At 39.5% G+C, this 10423-nt stretch overlaps 1 long non-coding RNA gene across 1 annotated transcript; it reads left to right on the top strand.

The window, feature by feature from the left end:
* The first annotated feature begins 1285 nt into the window (after positions 1-1285).
* On the top strand, positions 1286-2327 carry LOC143558141 (uncharacterized). The gene is made up of 2 exons (XR_013139684.1): positions 1286-1388; positions 1885-2327. It is a non-coding gene; the product is annotated as an uncharacterized LOC143558141 (long non-coding RNA).
* Positions 2328-10423: the final 8096 nt, after the last annotated feature.

Here is a 10423-nt window from a genome sequence, read left to right as displayed (position 1 = left end):
TTAGAGGATCATGTAATCAGAATATGTTAAAGCAACTGCTGAGAGAAGGGTCAACGAATACAGAAACCAAATGTATTCATTCACTACCAGGTTCTAATGGGTGATATTTGGGAGCTTATGCCTATATTTTGGTGGTTATTACTAGATAAATAAGTTATATATTTAATTCTAATGTGATAACGCTTTGTTTGGTTTGAATGTGGTATATAATGACAGGTAAAATGACTTGAGTGAAGAAATGGAAAGAATAGAGAATAGAAAACGAGCTTAAGATCTTACGATGACTGAGGAGAATAGGATTGAAAATATAGCCCCACTCGTGAGCAAATATCGTCAACTTACTCGAGAACATGATGTTGCAACTTTTAAAACAACTTAGGCATTCGCTGAATTGAGTATATGTACTCTCGATTTGTATATAGCTGAACAGATTTTAGTATAGTTTGTAATAGATTCTATCTTGTAGAAAACTGTATTTTGATGAGCTTATATTGTAAAATTCTAGATTTAATGCATTTTGGTTTATTTTGTGATTTTATTGTGGATTTGGATTTGCTAGAACTCTGCAATGAAAAAGAATTAAATATGGATTTCGCACTAAATTTCAATTCATTTTTTTAAATGTTAAATATTCTTTTGACGCGGTTTCAAAACCGCGTCTAAAGATGATTAATAGAAAATGCCACACCCTTTTTTGACGCGGTTGGTGTGCATTTGACACGGTTTTCAAACCCGCGTCTAAAACCAAGCTAGCTTTTGCCTCACTATTTTTTGACGCGGTCTAAAACCGCATCTAAAAAGTATTTTTCTACTAGTGAAACTAGTGGTTTTGGATTCTATGATCTAGTATAGCAGATCTAGTGCTTTTATAATTGTTTAGTGCGTTGTTTTATACATTGTTTTACTATATATGTATGTGTTTATTGTTTGATCATACGATAAAAATCGAACATCTATTTCTATTTTTTTATGCAATCTTCAGATTAATGAATATAATTATAAATTATGTATTTATATGTATATATGAATATAGCTTCATCAAATATTATATATTTTTTGTGTGCTATTATTTATCAAATGTTAGATGTATTTATACGCATGTGTAACTTTTGATTTTTTACCTTATATCATTAATTATTGGAAATGAATTTCTTATGAGTTCTAGTCTCAATAAGACTACTAATTTTTAATGTTCATATCGAGACTATTAATTCTTAATGTTCATATCGTATGATATGAATATACCACATCAGTGTGTTATTTCATTGATACAAGGTATATAAGTTTTGCAGGTAAAAAACAAGCTACCATGACTCATCGCAAATTTGAGCAACCAATAGATGACTCGCAGGGGGTTCTTCCTAGGGCTGCTCGTCACAGTGGAGAAGGTTTAAATAACAAATGCAGTCCACTATATACTCACAGTATATCATCTCTCAGTGTTTCAAGCTGCCATGTCGGACAGCCGATTTAACCAAACAAAGTTTTGATCATGGTCATAAGGGCCAACCAGATATTGGTTGGACGACCGTGTTGACCAACTTTTTTTCAAAGTTTGACCCCTATGGTCAGTCAGACAACGGTCCAAATATTGTTCAAACAACCGTTTTGGCCAATGATTTTCAAAGTTTGGCGCTTTTGTTCAAAACGTTGTCTAAGTGTCTTGTGTTTTGTGGACGGCCGTTTGATGGTGTGAAATCAGATAGGGGGTGGTGTAGCTATATAGCATGACCCACAATAAATATATGTATCTGTATGCTTAACCTACTAGCTTTCATTGGTTGGTTATTGTTCAAGAGATTGATGATATAATTTTACACTATATCTACTATCTTTTTAGTAATGTTTTGATTGCTTATGTTTATTTTTCGTTGTGCTATGCAGGTGGTGTGACCCGTTTGCCCCGCAAGACCCATCGTGGGCTCCGTAAGGTTGCATGTATTGGAGCTTGGCATCCGGCCAACGCTGATTTTGGCGTGACCCGTTTGCCCCGCAAGACCCATCGTGGGCTTCGTAAGGTTGCTTGCATTGGAGCTTGGCACCCGGCTACTGTTGCCTAGTGTCCCTGGAAAGTTGTATGATGCAGTTTATTGTGGTTTGTGCTGAGGATTTGGCCGTTATGTTATATGGCTGTTAAGTCTTATGTACTATGTTCCTAATAATGGATGGTCGTATGCTACTAGTGGATGGTTTCATTGTAATTATATGATGTGATGTTGGCTGGCCACATGTGTTCCTATTAAATAATTGTAATTATTTGATGTGATATATTGTTATTGTGTTATTATTATGTGCTTCATGTTTTAATAAAAAAAAATTGTTTTGATATATTTGTTTTATATCATTAGTAGCTTTAAAACCTATATATGATAAAAGTATAATCTATAATATATATAAACGAAACCTCAAATATATTATGTGTCGTGATATGGTCGATCCCACCCTTTATGGAGCCACCAGATTGTTTTATTTTTAAATTGTGAGCTCTCATTGATTTAACCCGGCTTAACCCTTATGGACAATTTACTTTTAATTGTCCATTACGGTTATCCAATGTAGAGTAGCGATTGCATCCCCTAAACCAGTCAGCTTTGGCTGGTCGCAACCTTTGAACGATTTGTAGTTACACCCACCTCGGCCTCTTTTTCTTTCATCAACTTTCACATACCTAACCTCACTCGAGTCACCTCTCTCTCTCTCTCATCATCCTTTTTACCATTCTCCTATGCCCTCTCAGCGGTCCTTGCATGGCTTTCAACAGACTTGTTAGGATGCAGATTCTTCACTGCAGCAGCTACAGCCTGAGTAATGGCGGCTTGAACAGCAGGATCCAGTTGATACCCTTCATTGTTACTTGGTCCTCGCAGAGTTTCACTCCTTTCCTCTCTTGTGTTAGTAATTGGTTCTATAGAAGGATCTTGGACAATATGTGGCCTGCCACAACGTCCAGTACGACCTCATTGACCAACAACCTTTCTTGCTCCAGCCATTCGTATTCTATAAGGAAACACAAACGTCATCACTCAAGGAACTATTTAGTACAAGGATAATAAAGCTAACAGGTAATAACGGTGGCCAGCTGTGATTAGCTGATCATGTTACTCTCCATGTCGTATACACGTCCCCTTGTGAGTCCACTTGTGCTAGTTCTACTTAAACAGTTAAGCATTCAACCACAATCCACAAACAATCAAAAAATCTTATCTCTAGCAATAAAGCTAACTTTCTTACATATTCTTACATTATACATGAAATTAATCATATACTTTACCTTTACTCTAGCTTGCATAGGTGACACGTGGATTTCTTGAATTGACATCTTCTTTCTTTTTTTACTTAAGTCTTATTCTCTGTCCGAGTCTAAGCATGTAGGATGCTTAATTCCCTCGAACTTATGCTCTGATACCATCTGTAACATCTCAGCTACCACCGCACCATAATATTATCCGCTTTGGCCGGGACGTACCACCATCGCCTCACGGATTTGCTTTTGGTTGCCCAGGAGGTCACCCATCCTCATACTACTCCCACCTGAGCACGCTTAACTATGGAATTCTCCTCTCATCTACTATCATTAAGCGCCCAAAACACGTTATGATGGGCCGGGTATCCACCTCCTTATAAGAAGACTTAGTTCCCCTTCCCAACCGATGTGGGATGTCACAATCCACCCCCTTAGGGGTTCAGCTCCCTCGCGGGACCTGGCACCACCTGTCCAGCCCTGGCTCTGATACCAACGTGTAAGGCCCCGGTCCCAATGTCCTACTTGGATGTTGGATTTACTCATAAACACAGTTCTAAATATCAGAGTTAATTAAAAACTTTTCTCGGAATAAAAAAAGTCAACCATTCAATACAAAACATTCAAATCTTGTCTTTAAACATAACATAAAACGTAGTATTAAAAGATCATGTCAATTCTTCTTCAGATACCAGTCTCTTCAGATCATGCCATGTGTCCCCCTCAAGCCTGCTGCTTTAGTCAATTTCATGCGTGCATACTAAAAGTCAACTACGTTGAATAAGTTCAAGTTAATCAGATAACATGCATTACATTTTCATACTTCATACTTTAGCTTCTTTTACATTCATAAGTATATATCTTCATTCTTATCCTCTTACTTTCCTTCTTTCATACTTTCATATTTTATCTTACTTTACATATTTAATTATATGTTTTAAATAGCCTTTCGCCCTATAACCTCTCAGATATTATAAGGGTCTGGTCCCTATCCTCTAAGATATTTTAAGGTTCTGGTCCCTATTTTCTCAGATATTATAAGGGTCTGGTCCATATCCTCTCAGATATTATAAGAGTATGGTCCCTCCTTTCCATTTACTCATACCTTCATACATATATTTCTTCATACTATCCTTCATACATACTTTATAAAACATTCACATAGCATACACTTACCACTTAAGGTAAGTGTATTAACTAATCACACCGAGTATGCACACAGCCTCGAAAACAAAACAAGAAAGTGGGGCTATAAACTCGCCTATAAGTGATTCCTTTATGAATTTACGGTAATGCCCTTCTTAAGCTGTGCAAGGCTAACTATGTATCAATTGTGACATCCCACATTGGTTGGGAAGGAGAACTAAGCCCTCTTTATAAGAAGGTGGATATCTTCCCCATTATAATGTGTTTTAGGCGCTTAATGAAAGTGGATGAGAGGAGAATTCCACAGTTAAGCGTGCTCAGATGAAAGGAGTATGAGGATGGGTGACCACCTGGGCAACCAAAAGCAAATCCATGAGGCGATGGTGGTACGCCCGGCCAAAGCGGACAATATTATGGTACGGTGGTAGCTGGGCTGTTACAGATGCCCTACAAGATGGTATTAGAGACAGGGGCGGACCGATGGTGCCAGGTTCCGCGAGGATACTGGACCCCTAAGGGGGAGGATTGTGACATCCCACATCGGTTAGGAAGGAGAACTAAGCCTTATTTATAAGGAGGTGGATACCTTCCCCATCATAACGCATTTTGGGCGCTTAATGGTAGTGGATGAGAGGAGAATTTCACAGTTAAGTGACGTGAGGTCAAAGACTCACTTAAAAATAAACCAATTATAACTAATTAGATAGCGGTAAGTGGGTGTCTAAGACAGAGAGTTTGTGGAAAATGTGTTACTAAAGCTTTGTAATATGACTATATTCTATTAAATGCAGAAAATAAATTCAAATATTTGGTTGGTTGGTTGATTTGATTAGCAAAAATAACTGAGAACAATTTAACAAGTTTAACTGAATCAATAAAAAGAATGCTCTCTTTCGATTTCAGGTTTCCAATATTGATAATGTTAATTTTTACTTTTGTGATGAACTACATATACATAGTTCGTAAGTATGCGTTTGATTGTGATAAAAGAGGACTAAGTACTTGGAATGTAAAAACGCAAGGTTGTCACTCGATAATCAGTTTTATATAGCCAACCCTAATTCCCTTCTAATAAATCCCGATTGCCAATAACACCAAGAATTGATGGTCAAGAACACGAATTACACTATACTAACAATTACTAATCAAACTCACAATCACCATTGCAAACCTTACAATTCGGGAGAGAACACAAAGGATTTTGATATGTCTTAAAATATATATAATTTATATAAATATTTCCTACACTTTTGAGTAGTTTTGAGCCGAGGTTTTATTGAATCTTATTCTAAAGTGGCTCACAATTTGAATTTTATTGGTTTCATGAGTCACGAGCTAAATTGGAATAACTAATTAAACTTGAGACCAACGAATGAACATTCGAATAGATATTATTATTATTATTATTAAAATTTGTTGGTTTCTTTTTTACTTAAACTAGATAAATTAATAGTTTATTGTCATGACAATTGGAATTATAACTTATATGTCTACGTTTTTATGGTCAGGGAATAAAAAGAAAAGGCTGATGGGTCTAACTGAATTGTGGTCATCACTTAATTATCCAAGTATAAAGAAAAGTTCACACAAGCCCACGAGATGGCGAACATATTAATAATTTAATATAATAAACGTGCACATGAGCTGGAGATTGCAACAAACATTGTGAGCCCAAGAACATGAAGCTAGTAGGGTTGACCGTATGACGAATTAGTATTCGTGAAGGAGGTGGGAGACTGTTTTTCATTAAGTGGGGGCAACTTACTTTGAACAGAAGAAATATAATATATTCACATTAAAAAGGTTCAAGGGGGTAGCAATTGTGAACGTGACGGGGTGAAGGCAAGGATACTTTTGGAGCAGAAACGGAACACTGTGTGGTTTGTCTATTATTCGGTTTTACTTTTTAAAACATTATTTTCTTCATTCAAGGATTGTTAAAGATGAGTTTAGCTACTACTTATTTTGGTTTTTTTATTATTATGAGTAGCTAAACTATTTGCACTACCTAAGTTGAGATGAATATTGACGTTGTTTGACGGTTTATTTGGTTTTAATTTATCAAATGGCGTATTATTATTGAAAGCTTTATTTAATTTGATCATTGGTGTGTTAAAATATTGTTTTTATATAATTATTGCTTGTGATTCCGTTTATGACTTGGATTGATTTTGTGTCGTTCGTTTAGGGTCATTCGGTTAGGTCTTAGACTTGGTGTTTTCGATCTATTTGTGGTTAGCGCGACCATAGGAATCTTGGGTACGATTAATTATTAAAATTCAATAGGTTCACCTTCCTTGCGACCGAGAGGTAATAGGGAGTCAGTTTTTCTCGTGTCTTTATTCGTTTAGGTTAGAATTGCGCGAGAGCGAGTTTTGGTTTTATCCGGTTTAGTTTTGCGTGCAAATATGTGTCTTAGATTGGGTTAGATATTGTTATCCCTTTATCCCTATAACTGCTAGTACCAATTTTTAGCGGGTTTTGTGTCGTTGAGTCAGAGAGGAGATGCGTCATTAGGGTACCTTAGTAATCTTTTTCTCGGTGCATTTATTCAATCTTCTTAGATTTGTGAGGGTTAGTTGGTGAGACCGAGAGGTGATCTAGCGAACTTTAATGAGCCTTAGTTGATTATTTTAAGATCCCGGTGTCGTGTGATTAGTTAATTTCGTTAGCCGTTGAACCGTCAATAGGATTCTTGCCTAGGTAGTCGTTTCTCCCCATTTGTTAAGAGCTCCGTAAGTTTTGTTAAGTTTTCCAGTTAGTTTCATTGAGTTAAGTAAGTTAGTCAAATTAATTAAAATAAAATAATAAAATCAATTAAATATTATTAGGTAGGACTTGGATTAGGGTTTATAATATAAGCCGTTCTCACGTGTTTTCGAGTTCGATATCCGGAGTTTCCTCATCTTTGCTATACACGACTGGTACACTTGCCTTTTGTGTGAACTAGGATAGACTGTTTGGTTTTTAAAGCTTAGTTGCGATTCGTGTTTTAGTTTTATATATATTTTCGCACATCAAGTTTTTGGCGCCGTTGCCGGGGACACGGGTTGAGGCGATTAGATAACGACCCAAGTTTGGGGACTTACCTGTTTTCTGTTTACTTGCTTATTTGTTTTTAATTGTTTTTAGTTTAATTTTAGCTTAGTTAATTTTAGTTTTTCTTTATAGTCATATGCGTCATACCCGCTCACAAGACCACCGAAGCTTGAAACGTCTGACGAACTGAGAAAGTCCAGCCCGAGAGAGAGCGTTATGTTTCACCGACAGGTTCTGATTCTTCTTTTAGTTCTATTTCTCCCGCATCTTCTAGGGATGGGAACATGGGTGACCAACCGCCTAGGAGAGTAGTAGCTGACTATGGTAGGCCGACAATGAATCCTCATTTAAGCATCACTTTACCTAACGGTGCCGCCGCTGACAACTGGTCCATTCCTGCCCACGTCATGCAACTCATCATAACCGCACTCCAATTCGAAGGGCTAGAGAGCGAATATCCTTCAAACCACATCAACATGTTTGTTCAAATTTGCGAAACTTTCAATATCGGCAACATGAACGATGAAGCCATCTATCTCCGTCTATTTCCCTTCTCAGTCACCGACAAAGCCTACAAATGGCTTAAGTCACTACCTGCAGGATCCATCACCACTTGGGCGGGCCTTCAAGAGTAATTCATGACCAAATTCTTTCCGCCATCTAAATCCGCTCGACTCCGTGAGGAGATTTGTTCCTTCCGCATGAGGTCCGACGAGTCTTTTGGGGAAGTTTGGGAAAGATTCAAGGACCTCCTTTTTAGTTGTCCTCATCATGGTTTAGATAAGTGGATGCTTATCAAGAAATTTTACAATGGAGCCACTCAGTACGTGACAGAGATGTTGAACCAAACTGCTAACGGGAACCTCCTTATGAACAAAGATCCCGATGAGTGCGTCGTCCTTTCTGATGATCTAGCAGCGATCTACGAGGGGCACGGGGGCAGAAATTCTTCCACGTCATCGAGAGGATTACTTCAGGTCGATTCGAACACTAGCATGCAGGCACAGATTGATGCTTTAAACAAACTCGTTAGAGATATTACCGTTAAGATCGTCGTGAAGTGTGACGTTTGTCGAGGGGGTCACGACACCATTGACTGTCCTGTTAAGCCGGGTAGCACCCAGGAGGAGGTTGACTTCGTCAACAACCCCTTAAGATATCAAAACCTCGCCTTCAGCGGGAACACTGGCTGGAGAAATCAGAATAACTATCAAGGGGGACAAGCCAGTGGCTACCAAGCCCAATACCAAAACCAGCGTCGAGAGAATCTATTCGGGCAGGGGAGTTCAGGTCAAGAGAGTTCGGAACAAGTGAGGAGAGAGGAGAAGAAAGCCTCACTGGAGGAAATGATGGCAGGGCTTCTGAAGCGTGATGAGAGGAACCGGGTGACAAATGAGGCGAAATTTGCGGAACACGATGCTATGTTGAAGAACCAAGCCACGTCTCTAGCTAATCTTGAGCGTCACGTCGGAGAGATCGGCAGCTAGTTATCCAAGAGAGCACCAGGTTCACTACCAAGTAATACTGAGAAAAATCCGAGAGGGTTCGCCAAAGTGGTGACTACTAGGAGCGGTGCATGAAGAGAAAGAGAGGCTGATCCTTTGAGAGTTGTCACACCTGCGGTCTATGAAGAGGAGCAGGTGGACGAGGAGATCCAGATGGAGCCTCCCCCGCTGAGGCACACCAGCAGACTATTCCAGCTAGTACAAAGCCGACCGATAAACCTTCATCATCATCTAACCCACCTCTGAGAGTCTACAAACCCAAATTGCGTTATCCTGGGAGACTCCGATCGGACAGAGACGAGGAGCAAAACTCCAAGTTTCTCGAACTTCTCAAGAAGCTTCACCTAAACATTCATTTCCTTGAGGCGCTTACTCAGATGCCCAAATATGCCATATTCCTCAAGGACATTCTTTCCAATAAGGAAAAGCTTGTTGAGGTCTTGTCTATTCCGTTGAGTGTTGGGTGCTCTGCAGTGTTGCAATTCCCTGCATCTTAGGCGACGATACGGTTCGACACGCTTTGGCTGATCTTGGGGCCAGCATCAATCTCATATCGTATTCTGTGTTCAGTAAGTTGGGTCTTGGCGAATCGAGGCCAACCCGAATGAGTATCCAACTTGCTGATCGTTCCATGAAATATCCGCGAGGGGTGGTCGAGAACATGCTTGTTCGTATCGACAAGTTCATCTTCCCGATGGACTTTGTCATTCTGGATATGAATGAGGGTGATAGTGTTCCAATCATTTTAGGCCGACCATTCCTTGCCACCGCACAGGCGTTGATCGACGTCCGTGAGGGCAAATTGATTCTGAAAGTTGGGGATGATAACGTCACCTTTGATGTTAGACAGTCACTTAAGCACCCCGAGACGGCGGACGGCTCTCTGTATTTTGTTGATACCATCGTATCGCATGTGCGGGAGTTTTTCACTAACATCCGTGGAGGACCTACCTTGGACCCACAGATCCTCGATAGGGATATTTCAAAAGTCGAGATGGTTGCCATGACCGCTCAACCATTGATGGATGGCACCGTGTCACTGCCCCTAGATTCAGAGTCAGCTGTTGAGATCGTGCGAGACGATCCGAGAGACCGACCTTCATTGAGATCCCTCCTCCTTCCTTAGAACTTAAGGATCTACCTGATCATTTGGAGTATGCATTTCTGGACGAAGAGAGGAAGCTACCCGTCATCGTCGCATCTTCCTTGACGGAGGTCGAGAAGTTGAAGTTGTTGAAGGTGCTGATAGCGCACAAGGAGGCGATAGCATGGAAGATCATCGACATCAAGGGGATTAATCCCCTGTTCTGCACTCATAAAATCCTCATTGAGGATAATTTCAAATCCGTCGTTCAGCTTTAATGGAGGCTTAATCCGAAAATGCTAGAGGTTGTTAAGAAAGAAATCATTAAACTCCTTGACGCGGGAATCATTTTTCCCATCTCTGATAGCGCCTGGGTGAGTCCGGTCCAAGTGGTTCTGAAAAAGGATG

The sequence above is a fragment of the Bidens hawaiensis genome, unplaced genomic scaffold (assembly GCF_021521415.1).
Source record: "Bidens hawaiensis isolate Kalapana, Puna unplaced genomic scaffold, B.hawaiensis_p1.1 tig00019332_1, whole genome shotgun sequence".
Lineage (NCBI taxonomy): Eukaryota > Viridiplantae > Streptophyta > Magnoliopsida > Asterales > Asteraceae > Bidens > Bidens hawaiensis.
This window is presented reverse-complemented; position numbering and strand designations above follow the sequence as displayed.